Genomic DNA, 16,805 nt, shown 5'->3' on the forward strand with positions numbered 1-16,805 from the left:
CTATGACCGCGAGTATCTCTTATTTGCTCTTCAGAGCGAATTTGCGGATCTTGCCGCCTTGTTCTATGTTGAACAGTATTTGCAATTTGCTCAACAGATCGAACCTCGGGGTCTTCACGCCGAGACCTATGACCTCGAGTATCTCTTATTTGCTCTTCAGAGCGAATTTGCGGATCTTGTCGCCTTGTTCTATGTTGAACAGTATTTGCAATTTGCTCAACAGATCGAACCTCGGGGTCTTCACGCCGAGACCTATGACCTCGAGTATTTCTTATTTGCTCTTCAGAGCGAATTTGGGGATCTTGCCGCCTTGTTCTATGTTGAACAGTATTTGCAACTTGCTCAACAGATCGAACCTAGGGGTCTTCATGCCGAGACCTTTGACCTCGAGTATCTCTTATTTGCTCTTCAGAGCGAATTTGCAGATCTTTCCGCCTTGTTCTATGTTCAACAGTATTTGCAATTTGCTCAACAGATCGAACCTCGGGGTCTTCACGCCGAGACCTATGACCTCGAGTATCTCTCATTTACTCTTCAGAGCGAATTTGAGGATCTTACCGCCTTGTTCTATGTTGAACAGTATTTGCAACTTGCTCAACAGATCGAACCTAGGGGTCTTCATGCCGAGACCTTTGACCTCGAGTATCTCTTATTTGCTCTTCAGAGCGAATTTGCAGATCTTTCCGCCTTGTTCTATGTTCAACAGTATTTGCAATTTGCTCAACAGATCGAACCTCGGGGTCTTCACGCCGAGACCTATGACCTCGAGTATCTCTCATTTACTCTTCAGAGCGAATTTGAGGATCTTACCGCCTTGTTCTATGTTGAACAGTATTTGCAATTTGCTCAACAGATCGAACCTCGGGGTCTTCATGCCGAGACCTATGACCTCGAGTATCTCTTATTTGCTCTTCAGAGCGAATTTGCGGATCTTGTCGCCTTGTTCTATGTTGAACAGTATTTGCAATTTGCTCAACAGATCGAACCTCGGGGTCTTCACGCCGAGACCTATGACCGCGAGTATCTCTTATTTGCTCTTCAGAGCGAATTTGCGGATCTTGTCGCCTTGTTCTATGTTGAACAGTATTTGCAATTTGCTCAACAGATCGCACCTCGGGGTCTTCACGCCGAGACCTATGACCTCGAGTATCTCTTATTTGCTCTTCAGAGCGAATTTGCGGATCTTGCCGCCTTGTTCTATGTTGAACAGTATTTGCAATTTGCTCAACAGATCGCACCTCGGGGTCTTCACGCCGAGACCTATGACCTCGAGTATCTCTCATTTGCTCTTCAGAGCGAATTTGGGGATCTTGCCGCCTTGTTCTATGTTGAACAGTATTTGCAACTTGCTCAACAGATCGAACCTCGGGGTCTTCATGCCGAGACCTATGACCTCGAGTATCTCTTAGTTGCTCTTCAGAGCGAATTTGCGGATCTTGTCGCCTTGTTCTATGTTGAACAGTATTTGCAATTTGCTCAACAGATCGAACCTCGGGGTCTTCACGCCGAGACCTATGACCGCGAGTATCTCTTATTTGCTCTTCAGAGCGAATTTGCGGATCTTGCCGCCTTGTTCTATGTTGAACAGTATTTGCAATTTGCTCAACAGATCGCACCTCGGGGTCTTCACGCCGAGACCTATGACTTCGAGTATCTCTCATTTGCTCTTCAGAGCGAATTTGGGGATCTTGCCGCCTTGTTCTATGTTGAACAGTATTTGCAACTTGCTCAACAGATCGAACCTCCGGGTCTTCATGCCGAGACCTATGACCTCGAGTATCTCTTAGTTGCTCTTCAGAGCGAATTTGCGGATCTTGCCGCCTTGTTCTATGTTGAACAGTATTTGCAATTTGCTCAACAGATCGAACCTCGGGGTCTTCACGCCGAGACCTATGACCGCGAGTATCTCTTATTTGCTCTTCAGAGCGAATTTGCGGATCTTGCCGCCTTGTTCTATGTTGAACAGTATTTGCAATTTGCTCAACAGATCGAACCTCGGGGTCTGCACGCCGAGACCTATGACCTCGAGTATCTCTTATTTGCTCTTCAGAGCGAATTTGCGGATCTTGTCGCCTTGTTTTATGTTGAACAGTATTTGCAATTTGCTCAACAGATCGAACCTCGGGGTCTTCACGCCGAGACCTATGACCTCGAGTATTTCTTATTTGCTCTTCAGAGCGAATTTGGGGATCTTGCCGCCTTGTTCTATGTTGAACAGTATTTGCAACTTGCTCAACAGATCGAACCTAGGGGTCTTCATGCCGAGACCTTTGACCTCGAGTATCTCTTATTTGCTCTTCAGAGCGAATTTGCAGATCTTTCCGCCTTGTTCTATGTTCAACAGTATTTGCAATTTGCTCAACAGATCGAACCTCGGGGTCTTCACGCCGAGACCTATGACCTCGAGTATCTCTCATTTACTCTTCAGAGCGAATTTGAGGATCTTACCGCCTTGTTCTATGTTGAACAGTATTTGCAACTTGCTCAACAGATCGAACCTCGGGGTCTTCACTTCGAGACTTATGACCTCGAGTATCTCTCATTTACTCTTCAGAGCGAATTTGGGGATCCTACCGCCTTGTTCTATGTTGAACAGTATTTGCAACTTGCTCAACAGATCGAACCTCGGGGTCTTCATGCCGAGACCTATGACCTCGAGTATCTCTTATTTGCTCTTCAGAGCGAATTTGCGGATCTTGCCGCCTTGTTCTATGTTGAACAGTATTTGCAATTTGCTCAACAGATCGCACCTCGGGGTCTTCACGCCGAGACCTATGACCTCGAGTATCTCTCATTTACTCCTCAGAGCGAATTTGGGGATCTTACCGCCTTGTTCTATGTTGAACAGTATTTGCAATTTGCTCAACAGATCGAACCTCGGGGTCTTCATGCCGAGACCTATGACCTCGAGTATCTCTTATTTGCTCTTCAGAGTGAATTTGCGGATCTTGCCGCCTTGTTCTATGTTGAACAGTATTTGCAATTTGCTCAACAGATCGAACCTCGGGGTCTTCACGCCGAGACCTATGACCTCGAGTATCTCTTATTTGCTCTTCAGAGCGAATTTGCGGATCTTGTCGCCTTGTTCTATGTTGAACAGTATTTACAATTTGCTCAACAGATCGAACCTCGGGGTCTTCACGCCGAGACCTATGACCGCGAGTATCTCTTATTTGCTCTTCAGAGCGAATTTGCGGATCTTGCCGCCTTGTTCTATGTTGAACAGTATTTGCAATTTGCTCAACAGATCGCACCTCGGGGTCTTCATGCAGAGACCTATGACCTCGAGTATCTCTTATTTGCTCTTCAGAGCGAATTTGCGGATCTTGCCGCCTTGTTCTATGTTGAACAGTATTTGCAATTTGCTCAACAGATCGAACCTCGGGGTCTTCACGCCGAGACCTATGACCTCGAGTATCTCTTATTTGCTCTTCAGAGCGAATTTGCGGATCTTGTCGCCTTGTTCTATGTTGAACAGTATTTGCAATTTGCTCAACAGATCGAACCTCGGGGTCTTCACGCCGAGACCTATGACCGCGAGTATCTCTTATTTGCTCTTCAGAGCGAATTTGCGGATCTTGTCGCCTTGTTCTATGTTGAACAGTATTTGCAATTTGCTCAACAGATCGCACCTCGGGGTCTTCATGCAGAGACCTATGACCTCGAGTATCTCTTATTTGCTCTTCAGAGCGAATTTGCGGATCTTGCCGCCTTGTTCTATGTTGAACAGTATTTGCAATTTGCTCAACAGATCGCACCTCGGGGTCTTCATGCAGAGACCTATGACCTCGAGTATCTCTTATTTGCTCTTCAGAGCGACTTTGCGGATCTTGCCGCCTTGTTCTATGTTGAACAGTATTTGCAATTTGCTCAACAGATCGAACCTCGGGGTCTTCATGCCGAGACCTATGACCTCGAGTATCTCTTAGTTGCTCTTCAGAGCGAATTTGCGGATCTTGTCGCCTTGTTCTATGTTGAACAGTATTTGCAATTTGCTCAACAGATCGAACCTCGGGGTCTTCACGCCGAGACCTATGACCGCGAGTATCTCTTATTTGCTCTTCAGAGCGAATTTGCGGATCTTGTCGCCTTGTTCTATGTTGAACAGTATTTGCAATTTGCTCAACAGATCGCACCTCGGGGTCTTCACGCCGAGACCTATGACTTCGAGTATCTCTTATTTGCTCTTCAGAGCGAATTTGGGGATCTTGCCGCCTTGTTCTATGTTGAACAGTATTTGCAACTTGCTCAACAGATCGAACCTCCGGGTCTTCATGCCGAGACCTATGACCTCGAGTATCTCTTAGTTGCTCTTCAGAGCGAATTTGCGGATCTTGTCGCCTTGTTCTATGTTGAACAGTATTTGCAATTTGCTCAACAGATCGAACCTCGGGGTCTTCACGCCGAGACCTATGACCGCGAGTATCTCTTATTTGCTCTTCAGAGCGAATTTGCGGATCTTGCCGCCTTGTTCTATGTTGAACAGTATTTGCAATTTGCTCAACAGATCGAACCTCGGGGTCTTCACGCCGAGACCTATGACCTCGAGTATCTCTTATTTGCTCTTCAGAGCGAATTTGCGGATCTTGTCGCCTTGTTCTATGTTGAACAGTATTTGCAATTTGCTCAACAGATCGAACCTCGGGGTCTTCACGCCGAGACCTATGACCTCGAGTATTTCTTATTTGCTCTTCAGAGCGAATTTGGGGATCTTGCCGCCTTGTTCTATGTTGAACAGTATTTGCAACTTGCTCAACAGATCGAACCTAGGGGTCTTCATGCCGAGACCTTTGACCTCGAGTATCTCTTATTTGCTCTTCAGAGCGAATTTGCAGATCTTTCCGCCTTGTTCTATGTTCAACAGTATTTGCAATTTGCTCAACAGATCGAACCTCGGGGTCTTCACGCCGAGACCTATGACCTCGAGTATCTCTCATTTACTCTTCAGAGCGAATTTGAGGATCTTACCGCCTTGTTCTATGTTGAACAGTATTTGCAACTTGCTCAACAGATCGAACCTAGGGGTCTTCATGCCGAGACCTTTGACCTCGAGTATCTCTTATTTGCTCTTCAGAGCGAATTTGCAGATCTTTCCGCCTTGTTCAATGTTCAACAGTATTTGCAATTTGCTCAACAGATCGAACCTCGGGGTCTTCACGCCGAGACCTATGACCTCGAGTATCTCTCATTTACTCTTCAGAGCGAATTTGCGGATCTTGCCGCCTTGTTCTATGTTGAACAATATTTGCAATTTGCTCAACAGATCGCACCTCGGGGTCTTCACGCCGAGACCTATGACCTCGAGTATCTCTCATTTGCTCTTCAGAGCGAATTTGGGGATCTTGCCGCCTTGTTCTATGTTGAACAGTATTTGCAACTTGCTCAACAGATCGAACCTCGGGGTCTTCATGCCGAGACCTATGACCTCGAGTATCTCTTAGTTGCTCTTCAGAGCGAATTTGCGGATCTTGTCGCCTTGTTCTATGTTGAACAGTATTTGCAATTTGCTCAACAGATCGAACCTCGGGGTCTACACGCCGAGACCTATGACCGCGAGTATCTCTTATTTGCTCTTCAGAGCGAATTTGCGGATCTTGCCGCCTTGTTCTATGTTGAACAGTATTTGCAATTTGCTCAACAGATCGCACCTCGGGGTCTTCACGCCGAGACCTATGACTTCGAGTATCTCTCATTTGCTCTTCAGAGCGAATTTGGGGATCTTGCCGCCTTGTTCTATGTTGAACAGTATTTGCAACTTGCTCAACAGATCGAACCTCCGGGTCTTCATGCCGAGACCTATGACCTCGAGTATCTCTTAGTTGCTCTTCAGAGCGAATTTGCGGATCTTGTCGCCTTGTTCTATGTTGAACAGTATTTGCAATTTGCTCAACAGATCGAACCTCGGGGTCTTCACGCCGAGACCTATGACCGCGAGTATCTCTTATTTGCTCTTCAGAGCGAATTTGCGGATCTTGCCGCCTTGTTCTATGTTGAACAGTATTGGCAATTTGCTCAACAGATCGAACCTCGGGGTCTTCACGCCGAGACCTATGACCTCGAGTATCTCTTATTTGCTCTTCAGAGCGAATTTGCGGATCTTGTCGCCTTGTTCTATGTTGAACAGTATTTGCAATTTGCTCAACAGATCGAACCTCGGGGTCTTCACGCCGAGACCTATGACCTCGAGTATTTCTTATTTGCTCTTCAGAGCGAATTTGGGGATCTTGCCGCCTTGTTCTATGTTGAACAGTATTTGCAACTTGCTCAACAGATCGAACCTAGGGGTCTTCATGCCGAGACCTTTGACCTCGAGTATCTCTTATTTGCTCTTCAGAGCGAATTTGCAGATCTTTCCGCCTTGTTCTATGTTCAACAGTATTTGCAATTTGCTCAACAGATCGAACCTCGGGGTCTTCACGCCGAGACCTATGACCTCGAGTATCTCTCATTTACTCTTCAGAGCGAATTTGAGGATCTTACCGCCTTGTTCTATGTTGAACAGTATTTGCAACTTGCTCAACAGATCGAACCTCGGGGTCTTCACTTCGAGACTTATGACCTCGAGTATCTCTCATTTACTCTTCAGAGCGAATTTGGGGATCCTACCGCCTTGTTCTATGTTGAACAGTATTTGCAACTTGCTCAACAGATCGAACCTCGGGGTCTTCATGCCGAGACCTATGACCTCGAGTATCTCTTATTTGCTCTTCAGAGCGAATTTGCGGATCTTGCCGCCTTGTTCTATGTTGAACAGTATTTGCAATTTGCTCAACAGATCGCACCTCGGGGTCTTCACGCCGAGACCAATGACCTCGAGTATCTCTCATTTACTCCTCAGAGCGAATTTGGGGATCTTACCGCCTTGTTCTATGTTGAACAGTATTTGCAATTTGCTCAACAGATCGAACCTCGGGGTCTTCATGCCGAGACCTATGACCTCGAGTATCTCTTATTTGCTCTTCAGAGTGAATTTGCGGATCTTGCCGCCTTGTTCTATGTTGAACAGTATTTGCAATTTGCTCAACAGATCGAACCTCGGGGTCTTCACGCCGAGACCTATGACCTCGAGTATCTCTTATTTGCTCTTCAGAGCGAATTTGCGGATCTTGTCGCCTTGTTCTATGTTGAACAGTATTTGCAATTTGCTCAACAGATCGAACCTCGGGGTCTTCACGCCGAGACCAATGACCGCGAGTATCTCTTATTTGCTCTTCAGAGCGAATTTGCGGATCTTGCCGCCTTGTTCTATGTTGAACAGTATTTGCAATTTGCTCAACAGATCGAACCTCGGGGTCTTCACGCCGAGACTTATGACCTCGAGTATTTCTTATTTGCTCTTCAGAGCGAATTTGCGGATCTTGTCGCCTTGTTCTATGTTGAACAGTATTTGCAATTTGCTCAACAGATCGAACCTCGGGGTCTTCACGCCTAGACCTATGACCTCGAGTATTTCTTATTTGCTCTTCAGAGCGAATTTGGGGATCTTGTCGCCTTGTTCTATGTTGAACAGTATTTGCAATTTGCTCAACAGATCGAACCTCGGGGTCTTCACGCCGAGACCTATGACCGCGAGTATCTCTTATTTGCTCTTCAGAGCGAATTTGCGGATCTTGCCGCCTTGTTCTATGTTGAACAGTATTTGCAATTTGCTCAACAGATCGAACCTCGGGGTCTTCACGCCGAGACCTATGACCTCGAGTATCTCTTATTTGCTCTTCAGAGCGAATTTGCGGATCTTGTCGCCTTGTTCTATGTTGAACAGTATTTGCAATTTGCTCAACAGATCGAACCTCGGGGTCTTCACGCCGAGACCTATGACCTCGAGTATTTCTTATTTGCTCTTCAGAGCGAATTTGGGGATCTTGCCGCCTTGTTTTATGTTGAACAGTATTTGCAACTTGCTCAACAGATCGAACCTCGGGGTCTTCATGCAGAGACCTATGACCTCGAGTATCTCTTATTTGCTCTTCAGAGCGGATTTGCGGATCTTGCCGCCTTGTTCTATGTTGAACAGTATTTGCAATTTGCTCAACAGATCGAACCTCGGGGTCTTCACGCCGAGACCTATGACCTCGAGTATCTCTCATTTACTCTTCAGATCGAATTTGGGGATCTTACCGCCTTGTTCTATGTTGAACAGTATTTGCAATTTGCTCAACAGATCGAACCTCGGGGTCTTCAGGCCGAGACCTATGACCTCGAGTATCTCTTATTTGCTCTTCAGAGCGAATTTGCGGATCTTGCCGCCTTGTTCTATGTTGAACAGTATTTGCAATTTGCTCAACAGATCGAACCTCGGGGTCTTCACGTCGAGACCTATGACCTCGAGTATCTCTTATTTGCTCTTCAGAGCGAATTTGCGGATCTTGCCGCCTTGTTCTATGTTGAACAGTATTTGCAATTTGCTCAACAGATCGAACCTCGGGGTCTTCACGCTGAGACCTATGACCGCGAGTATCTCTTATTTGCTCTTCAGAGCGAATTTGCGGATCTTGCCGCCTTGTTCTATGTTGAACAGTATTTGCAATTTGCTCAACAGATCGAACCTCGGGGTCTTCACGCCGAGACCTATGACCTCGAGTATTTCTTATTTGCTCTTCAGAGCGAATTTGGGGATCTTGCCGCCTTGTTCTATGTTGAACAGTATTTGCAACTTGCTCAACAGATCGAACCTCCGGGTCTTCATGCCGAGACCTATAACCTCGAGTATCTCTTAGTTGCTCTTCAGAGCGAATTTGCGGATCTTGCCCCCTTGTTCTATGGTGAACAGTATTTAAATTTTGTTCAAAAGACCGTACCTCGAGATTTTCCCTCCTGGTTCTATGTTGATTTGTATTGAAAAATTGGTCGGACAGACGTACATCGGAATCTAATCTACGATTAGCGTGACTTACAGTATTTTGTGACTACTCACTATCTCTATATAAAGAGTTTGGACGAAAAACTCTCATACGTCTTCTATTCTGAAGACGACTTAGTAATATAGATTTGCTTTTTAATCTAGGCATAATTAATTAATAATAAATGGATTAATATATAAAATACTTATAGATAATACTTATATAATTCAGTCCGTCCGGGTGTTAAAAGTTGGATCCTAGGTGCTGCTCTCTTTCACTGTAATTCCTTGTAAGTCCTTGCTATGACTCCTTTCCTGTTCCGTGTATAGGTACTATGATATACTGGTGCACATATATACTAAAATTAGTTTGAATAAGGCACTTTGCTGGTAAAGACATCTAGTGAAACTGAAACTACAAACACAGTGTACTGATATTTATTATACTCTTGCAACATGTTGGTACAGCTTACGTACTTTTGTATACCTATATATTACTTAGCTATTCACTAAAATAATATGCATAATATTTAGTTATATTTATATTTTAGAAATTAGTAGTTTATTTCATTGTATTGAAATTAAGTTCTCGGAAAACCCCTCCGTAAAATACTTTTGTTAAACGCTTTCTAAAACAGGAAGATCTATGGTACTTATTTTGAAGGGTCTACCCATGAAGGCTAAATTAACAATAACTTACATATAATTAAGTATGGTATACACATATGTAGAGCGGGTATGTAGATTTTCTTCTTTCTGTCTTAATATCTAAACCTTTCATAAGCTGCCAACGGCGCTAGGTAAAAATGTAATTTTCTTGAGTTTACAGTTCACCTCATGACCTTCATATTAAAATGTGTCGGAAAACTGAAATAATAGACAGTAGCATGTAAACCGATGGGGTCGCAGTTGATCTATAACCACATAAAAAGTGTCTTTAGCCCTTTTGATACTACATTACTAATATTTATTTCATGCAAGTTTTTCTAGAAAGATTTTTTTTCTCTATACAAAGTCCAGCACTCTAAGAAACTTTTTTAGCATTGTTGTCTGGTATATTTTATAATAAGTTCAACATGATTGATTATCACCAAATATTAGAAGAAATATATGTATATAGAAATCTATATCTATCACTTTAGGTGATGCAAACAACTCTTTGGTGAACAAAACTATACTCTGTTGCAACATGTTGCGAAAGTATAAAAATGTTGCGAAAGAATTCAACATTCATTACTCGATTATTATTTGGTATCTTATTAACTTATGTTATTGATCATAGATTTATTTTGTGTCAATACTCTTTTTTTCTCCGAAATATTAACGTTTATAAAAAGAAGCTATTTAACTCAAACATGGTATATGTGATATAAACTGAACCAAAGGGGTTAGATTTAATATGTGGGGTATATGAGGTTGCTGTTGTACCAGAGGAGCGGAAATCAGTATATTAGGGTTATAAGGTTTAAACAAAGTCTAGACCAATTTCATTCATATGCAGCGATATACATTAGTTTTGAGAAAAACTGTCCATTTAATTTCATTAAATTATCAAATTGACGAAAAAAATTATACCATAAGTAGTACATGTGAGCTGGGAAAATCAAAGACCAGAAAATTTCTCTAACCCGTATATTAAAAAATATTGAATTAAACATCCATTATTAAATGATATCGTGATTAAATTACAATCAAATTTGGTATCTTCTTGACTTATATTAAAGGCCATAAACTTAGTCTCAGTTGTATTGCTTGAAGTGAGATATACATAAGTATGAATGTGATATTAACTCCACCAAAGTGGCTAAATTTTATATTATAAGCTTAGGTGGCAAACGTCAACCAGAGAATCGGAATTCATTATATGAAGGTGTGAGGTTTAGACTTAGTATATACTAATTTCATTCTAATTCAGCGTCAAACCACATAATTTTTAAGAAATCTTTTCCACTTAATTTTGTTAAAATATCACGTTGATCAACCGGAACGGTGTAAAGTCAGGTGGAAAGACGGAAATCATGTATATATTGGGGATAGAGAAATATATTAATTTTGACATTGCTCAGCTATACTCGAGAACATATTTTGAAGCAATTTTATATATAAAAAAAAATATTAATACTCACTGACCGACATATTCGGCATAAAACTGGTTAGAATAACGAAAAGCATTATAAGTAGTATATGGAATTTGAGGGTAGTATTAACCCGATTTTATTAATTTTTTCCAATACCACATACTACTAACATGCCACAGACTAATAAAATGCTCCCACTGTCTCATTAAGGTACCTCACATACCATCACCAAATAGTTACATGGGGGCTAAGGAAAATTTTCACCCGATTTGATCTTGTTATGAGTAAAACACGCTCTCTCATTTTCATTGAGATAACTCACATATGCGGTATAAAGTCACGCGGAAGTTCAAAAATATTTATATTAGATATATGAGGGCTCCAAGAACTATTGATCCGATTCAACCCATTTTTGAAACAAAGACATTTTATTTATTCTATTATATTATTCTATTATATGAATTTCAATTATATATCTTCCCCCAACTATAGGTACTGGGGTCCACATATTCAGTACCTAGGGGCTTGAACAGTTTTGGTTCGATTTAGAGTATTTTTGATCGCAAGGTGGCATACTTTAACCGTATTATTCACGCAAAGTTTTACGCCGATATAATCATTGCTGCTTGATTTGCATAGTGGAAAGTAAAAGAATCAAGTGGAATTTAAAATGGTGTCATATGGAAAATAGGCGTGTTGTAATCTGATTTCGCCCATTTTCGTACCATAATATAGATCTTAACTTATCATCACGACTATGCAATACAATATCTCTTTTGTCAAATTGTTGTCCTGCTATCACCACTGCTACGAAAGTCAGGTGTATCTGCTGGAACACTCTCAATCGCACTGTATCTTGTTCTACAATAAAATATATTTGCTGAAATTTGTGATCATCGGGTAGAAGTGGTAGCAAGCTGCCAGCTAAGTGGTACACTTTCGCTTGAATTTTAAATGTAGGCATGAACCTATGCTCAACGACTTGCTTACTCTTAAAATAGGTAATTTGAAATGTGTTATTATAACGGCATATATTGCGCATGAATTGTTTGGATTTCTGATGATCACCCGTAAGAAGAGAGTGAAGTGGTTCAGGTGGAGGGAGTTCGTCTGTGGCGAACCTCACGCTCTACTGAAGATTCTCTCTCACTCTCGCAGCTCTATATCTATCCCGAACGTACTCTTCTGGCATTCACTCTACTACGACCTAATTTATAATTTCTGTACAAAATTTACTCAGTTCTATATGTATGATTACCATATTATTAGTATGTGCCGCAGTAAAAAATATCTAAATACTTACCATTTAGAAAAAAGATAAGTTATTTTTTAACTGAAATACCTCAAGTTAAACTACGATTTTAATTGAATTAAAAATACTTAAAAAATAAATTGCTATTCGTGCAACTAAAAACAAAAGATAATCAACTATCATCAACAACAAAAGAGACCAATTATATTAAGTTCTTTCTCTGGACTTATGTACTTCACCTTAAATTACGATTTTTGAAAATAATTTGCCTAGTATTAAATTGATCTTAATCTAAATTTTAACCAAAATCTTAAGAGAAAATTCCAATCCATTAATTATGGTTTTATTTAATCTAATCTTATCTAACCTTATGTACTTATAATTACAATAAGTGCGATTTAAAAATTAACCTTAGAATAGAATATCATTTATATTTAAAACTACTACCATACAATTATTTATCGTTACTTCCTTGTAATTACTGACACGTTGTCGCACTAAAAATCACGTTTTCATTAAGTACTATTATTTTTCTCGCTAGAGAGCTCCGATAATAAACGCGTCTGATCGCTACTAAATTTAAAGTACTGTAAGGAGAACCGCGGCCTCCGACGCGCAATTTAAAGGCACGCTCCCGCCGCCCCGGCCAGCCAGTACCACCGCGAACGCTACGTCCCACAATTTTTAAATCTGTAATATCTTCAAAAATATTCATTTAAATCATATTTTGTAAAGGATCCAGTTTGTACCACCGCAAACGCTACGTCCTACAATATTAATTTAAAACCCCTCTCTTCAATCACTCTATCTATTAAAAAATACCGCATCAAAATTGGTTGCGCAGTTTTAAAGATTTAAGCATACATAGGGATATAGGGACAAAGAAAGCGACTTTGTTTTATACTATGTATTGATATACCTATACATATACTAATATACATAGTTCTGATGTATTTAAATGAAGTTATAGTGAAAAGATAAATAACTTAAGTCTATTTGTCTACATGTTTACACACCAAACGCTCAGAAATTCGAGCTTGGACTTGAATGTCTCGTACCTTGAATGTTGTGTACTTCACTACGAAACAGCACAACCAAGTAAACAATAAGAAAAATATATATATTATTTTTAATTTAATTTTAAGTAATTTGTAATTTCCATCCTATGATTGAGGAATGCAGTAACGGCATTTCCGATGTTAATTGTGGATACTCGCTTTCTCACCCTATCCATCCATACATAAAACAAGAAAAAACGTTAACATCGGTTGCACCGAAGCTATAATACCCTTCACAGATACAAAGGTTCCTTACAAGAACTTGATTCCGATCTAATTTTGGGAATCTGCAAGAAAAAATTAAATTTTTTTCCATGCAGGCACTTTACTCCGATCGATCATTTTATATGATTGCTATATGACTTAGTGATCCGATCTAAACAATTTCTTCGGAGATTCCATTGTTGCCTTAAATAATATTCCGTGCCAAATTTCGTGAAGATACCTCGTCAAATGCAAGAGTTTTCCATACAAACACTTGATTCCGATTGTTCAGTTTCTATGGCAGCTATATGCTATAGTGGTCCGATATCGGACAAATGAGCAGCTTCTTGGTAAGAAAAAGACTTGTTCAAAATTTCAGATCGATATCTCAACGACAGACGGACGGACGGACAGACGGACATGGCTAAATCAACTCAGCTCGTCACGGTGATCATTTATATATATATTTTATATGGTCTCCGCCGTTTACTTTTGGATGTTACAAACTTCGTGGCAAAATTAATATATCCTGTTCAGGGTATAATAAAAGTACTATGTCACTACAAAGAAAAACTACTCTCTTTTTTACATTTTTACGAAGAAATTAATAATACAATATATAAACGAAAAAATAAAACAAATAAAACGATTTACAATAAAAATTTGAATTTCATATGTAACTTATTATATAAAAATATTTCACAGTTTTAACAAAGAATAGTTTGAAATATGTTGCAAAAATTTAGATGTTGCTAAGATATCGAAAATAACATGTGTAAAGAAAGCTTCAATTTATTGTGTATTACATGATACATATGGATTTCGAAAAATTATCGAGAAGTGAAGTATAAACATTAATTATAATGGCTTATCAAAATTTTATTATACAAGTTATTTCATTGCAATTATTATGATTTTGTGTATGTTGTCGCGACTATACGTAAGTCGTACTTACGAAAATTCCAAATTATCGATAATTTCGGCACTGTTGAGGGCTATTTGTTCCCCGTCCTCGCCTTAACATGAATACAAATGGATTGCGCCATATCCGTTATTACCTTCTGTTGAGACTGCCGACTTAGCGCATCTTTTTGATGTGGTGTAATCGAGGTAGTTAGCATAGATAGATATGTCAAAATAATCAAAATTACAGTATAAATTGAATTCTGTTTATTCCGTGCAAGCCTTCCGTAAATCACCTGAATCTTTGAATTTGCTATTGACAGATCTGTCGTTTAAAATATTTAAAAGGAATGCTGTGTCAAACTTAACGGATTTTTATATATTTTATATATATATATAGGGTTATACATATGTATATGATGATAAGGATGAAAGGGTGAGTTGAAATCCGGGTGACTGTCTGTCCGTCCGTCCGTATGTACAAGCTGTAACCTGAGTAAAAATTCTGATATCTTGATGAAATTTGGGGCATATGTTTCTCGGCACCGTAAAACGGTTGGTATTGTAGATGGACCATTACCTAGCTCACAAAACGCTATTAATCGAAAACTAATAAATGGCCATAACTAAGCTCCACAATAAGATACAAAGCTGTTATTTGGTACAACAAATCGCATAGAGAGGGGCATCTGTGCTATAAACATCCGGTGGGCCTTATTCTATATAGACGAATTACACACAACTCCCATACACTATTTATAATGATTTTCGTTTCATGTTGAATATGTCGGTCAGCGAGTATTATTTATATATAAAATTGCTTCAAAATATGTTATCAAGTTTACCTGAGCAATAACTAAATTAATGCAATTAGCTTGTCCCTTTCTCTGCACCCAATATAGTATTTACTCGTTTAAAGCGGTAGGGCTAGTCAAAATGTGTAATATTTTAATGAAATTAAATGTATATATGTAAATTATGTGGTTGACCACTGAATATGAATGGAAATGGTCTAAACTTTAGTGTAAACATATCCATTCCTTTATATTATATAAAGAATTTCGATCCTCTGGTTGACGTTTTCCACATCAACTTAATATCTTACATTTAGCCTCTTCGGTTGAGTTTATATCACTTATATTTCATTTGAAGATGATTTTTATATAATTCTCGTCGATACGATTAAAGTAAATTAATAAAACTAAGTGAGTACATAACCTTCAATATAAATTAAGAAGTTACCAAATTTGGTCGAATAATGAATGTTGAACTAACTAATTAACTCACTAACTTTAAACATTTTGCCAACACCTTTTAGTTTTTCGCCTGCTTTGATCCTGGAAAACTGCAAGAGTAGAAAATGTTCGGTTATTATGAGGTCCACATCAAAAGCTCCCGTTTTTCCTGTGTCAGCCCTGCGAAGTTGACCATCAGCCATCCAACCAAAGTTAGAAAGCTGGAGCCTAATCTTACACCCAGAAAATTGACAACCTTCTGTACTCTTAGACTTTTTGTTGTTGTCTCCATGTGTGTTATAATAGAAGTATGTTTCTTTGTTAACAATACCAGCTTGGTTTTATTTAGTGGAAAGTGGATATCAATACCAAGCGCGTCCAACCACATTTGTGCACTTATTAATTCAACTGGGTTAGTATCGTCAGGCCTTTTGAGACTAGTATAAGGTCGTAACTGACGTTCCAGAGGTCTGGGCAGAGAATTAATCCCCCATTGAATAGATTTTAAATCAATCTCTCCTCAAATTATTGTCCAATTTGGCTTGGCCTTGAAAAGTTTACCTACGCTTTGGCCTGCTCCCTAGTGTTCGGGGGGAGATGTTAATTTTAGGATTAGGCACTGATTTTTCAAGGGCGCTCCCTATTGCATCCATGATTTCTTGTTTTGTTTTAAGGGAATCAAGGTTTCTCATCTCTACCGTGGTCTTTGGATTAGGATCAGCTACCGATATGATATTTTTCAACTTGTTCTTTCAATTTTAGAAGAATTTCGATCTTACAGCCTTTTCTAACTCCAGTTACAATTTACTTTTTTTTATTTCCCACAATCTGGTTAACCGTTTCTTGGTATATGATGTAATGGAAGTAATAAATTTTAGCATAATACCTTGTTCCGACTGAAAATTAATCACGAGTTTTAAGCTGTTGAGTAGATTATCTCACTAGTCTACTATATTTAGAAAGATTTCACCATACAAAAATGACCCTTGTTAATCTCGTCACCGAGGAGATTTGAAGCGAGTCTGATTTACCGCCATCTGTTTGTCAGTACGAAAATTTATCACATTATCACAGGTATAACAATATCCAGTAAATAGGTGAAAATGGCAGAAAATGGTATCAAACCAAGCCGAAGCCATTTGATAGGCTTGTTGGAGTTGTGTGTGTTTTATAAAGCTCCAACGGCAGTAAGAACAGTCTAGATTAGTAAATAGATTAAATGTAATCTAATCTCTT

General features: G+C 39.8%; 1 long non-coding RNA gene across 2 annotated transcripts; it reads right to left on the reverse strand.

The window, feature by feature from the left end:
• Positions 1-14,207: 14,207 nt before the first annotated feature.
• LOC118680919 (uncharacterized) lies at positions 14,208-16,424 on the reverse strand. 2 transcript variants are annotated; one of them, XR_011395231.1, is made up of 2 exons: positions 16,349-16,424; positions 14,208-14,659 (listed from the first exon to the last, which is right to left on the reverse strand). It is a non-coding gene; the product is annotated as an uncharacterized lncRNA (long non-coding RNA). The 2 variants fall into 2 exon arrangements; XR_004976556.2 differs by having other exon boundaries at positions 15,646-16,419.
• Positions 16,425-16,805: the final 381 nt, after the last annotated feature.

Source organism: Bactrocera oleae, chromosome 3 (genome assembly GCF_042242935.1).
Source record: "Bactrocera oleae isolate idBacOlea1 chromosome 3, idBacOlea1, whole genome shotgun sequence".
Classification (NCBI taxonomy): domain Eukaryota; kingdom Metazoa; phylum Arthropoda; class Insecta; order Diptera; family Tephritidae; genus Bactrocera; species Bactrocera oleae.